We start from the raw sequence: 2,300 nt of genomic DNA, 5'->3' as shown, positions 1-2,300 counted from the left end.
CCATTGATGTAAGTGGGTTTTTTAAGTCCCCTACCATTACTGTATAATTGTCAACTTCTCTCTTTATGTCTGCTAATGTTTGCTTTATACTTTTCACTTTTTCTAGTGTGGGTGCATAAATATGTATGAATGTTAAATCCTCTTCTTGGATTGACCCTTTTATCATTATGTAATATCCTTCTTTGTCTTGTTACAGTCTTTATTTTAAAGACTGGTATTATCTGATATATACTCCAGCTTTCTTTTTGTGGAATATTCTTTTCCATCCTTTTACTCTCAGCCTCTGTGCATTTTTAGATCTGAAGTGAGCCTGTGACAGGCAACAGAGATGGGCCTCGGTGTTTTGTTTTTCTTTTTAATCCATTCGGCCACCCTATGTCTTTCGATGGCATCATTTAATTCACTTTAAAGTAATTATTGATAGGTATTATTTATTGACATCGTGTTAATTGTTTTTGTGTGGTGTGTAATTGACATTGTGTTTTAATTGTTTTTTGGTTATTTTTGATGTCCTCTGTTCCTTCCTTCTTCTCTTGGTCTTTTTATGGTTTGGTGGTTTTCAGTGCTGTTTGTTTTTTGCTATGTTTTTTGTGTCCCTATTATAGGTGTTTGTTTTGTGGTTATAATAGCATACACACACACACACACACACACACACATACACACACAAGAGCAATCTATTTTAAGCTGATGGTCATTTAAATTCAAATGCATTCCAAAAGTAGGGGACCCTTCATGAATTTGCATGTCATCCTTGTGCAGGGGCCCCACTAATCTTCTCAGTATCATTCCAATTCCAAAGTGAAAATTTGATCGTTATTGTCAAAAATGACAACACTGAGTGAAAAGTACATTTTATAATAGGACCCAATATAAACTTAATTTATATGTTTTATTTTAATTGAATAATTATAGTATGTACATTAAATCACTATATTATAGTGCAAAATTCTATAAAACAGTACTTACCCTTACTACCAGCAATATACTTCTTTTCTCTCTCTTTCTATTACTGATGGTTGTGAAATTAATTTCATGACCTGCTAAGCAGGTCACAATGCACAGTTTAAAATCTCTGATCTATACCATTAATCCATTTAAAAGTATTTATTCAACACTAGCATGTACCAGGTTGTTAGGCATTGTTCTAAGTTCAGCAGAGAACTAAACAGACAATTCTTGCCCCCATAGAGCTTACATTCTGGAAGTGGGAATACACACACACACATACACACACACATATGTTATAATATGTGATACATATGATATATCCCTATAAACTATATGGTATGTCAGATGGTGTAGCAGATACTGGTGCTGCACTCATAACCCTGAATACCATATCATATTACCACTTCGGTGTGCATCTTCCCATTCCAGGAGCTGAGATCTGCATGTCTTTGCTTTGAGACTTTTTCCAAAGTCACAGAAAGCTTATTTGTCCACCTTGAGTAAAGCAGAAATTAATACTTTATCCCCAAGAAGCCTTCAGCCAATGACTAATGGAAGTTGACATAAAAATACCCCAGCTTCTTCTGCACTTCAATGGTGTAACTTTGGAGCATCTCTTAAGGAATCACTTACCCTTGAAATCTTGGCACAGTGTCTACTTCTGGGGTTACTCAAAACTGTGAAAGAAGATGATACAAGTTGTGATAAAAAATTAAATAGGAAAAGAGGTTAGGGAGGTCCATAGGAGATAATTTCAAATGGGGAGATCTGGGAAGACCTCACTGATAAGAAACCAGTGCTATTTGAGGAAAAGCCTGAAGACAGGAAGGGAGAAAATATATGAACATGGAAGAGAGAGTACGTTTCAGACAAGGGGAACAACAAATGTCAAGGCCCAGGAACAAGAGTAAGGAGACCAGTGCAAGGACTAAATGTTTGTATCATCTCAAATTCATACGTTGAAGCCTTAATTTTCAGTCTGATGGTATTTGGAGCTGGACCCTTGGGAGGTAAATAGGTTTAAATGAAGTCATGAATGTGGATCCTCCATGATGAGATTAATGCCCTTTCAATGAGAAGAAGGCAACCAGTCCTCTTTCAGTCATGTAGGGATATAGCAAGAAGATAGCTCTCTATGAATGAGGAAGAGAGCTCTCACCAGAACCTGACCATCCATGGTGATACCCCAATCTTAGATATCCAGCTTCTGGAACCAGAAGAAGTAAATTTCTGTTCACACCAACCATAATATCTAGGCTATTTTGTTAGAGCTGCCCTAATTGACTAAGATGACCAATGGAACGACAACAGGAAAAGACAGGAGATTCATGGGAGAGGTCTGAGATATA

At 36.6% G+C, this 2,300-nt stretch overlaps 1 non-coding gene across 1 annotated transcript; it reads right to left on the bottom strand.

Moving 5' to 3' along the window:
* Nucleotides 1–717: 717 nt before the first annotated feature.
* Nucleotides 718–827, bottom strand: LOC132028973 (U6 spliceosomal RNA). The gene has a single exon (XR_009407623.1). It is a non-coding gene; the product is annotated as a U6 spliceosomal RNA (small nuclear RNA).
* Nucleotides 828–2,300: the final 1,473 nt, after the last annotated feature.

Source organism: Mustela nigripes, chromosome 12, assembly GCF_022355385.1.
Source record: "Mustela nigripes isolate SB6536 chromosome 12, MUSNIG.SB6536, whole genome shotgun sequence".
NCBI classification, from domain to species: Eukaryota; Metazoa; Chordata; class Mammalia; order Carnivora; family Mustelidae; genus Mustela; species Mustela nigripes.
The sequence above is the reverse complement of the archived record's forward strand: the minus strand, read 5'-3'. Positions and strand labels throughout refer to the sequence as shown.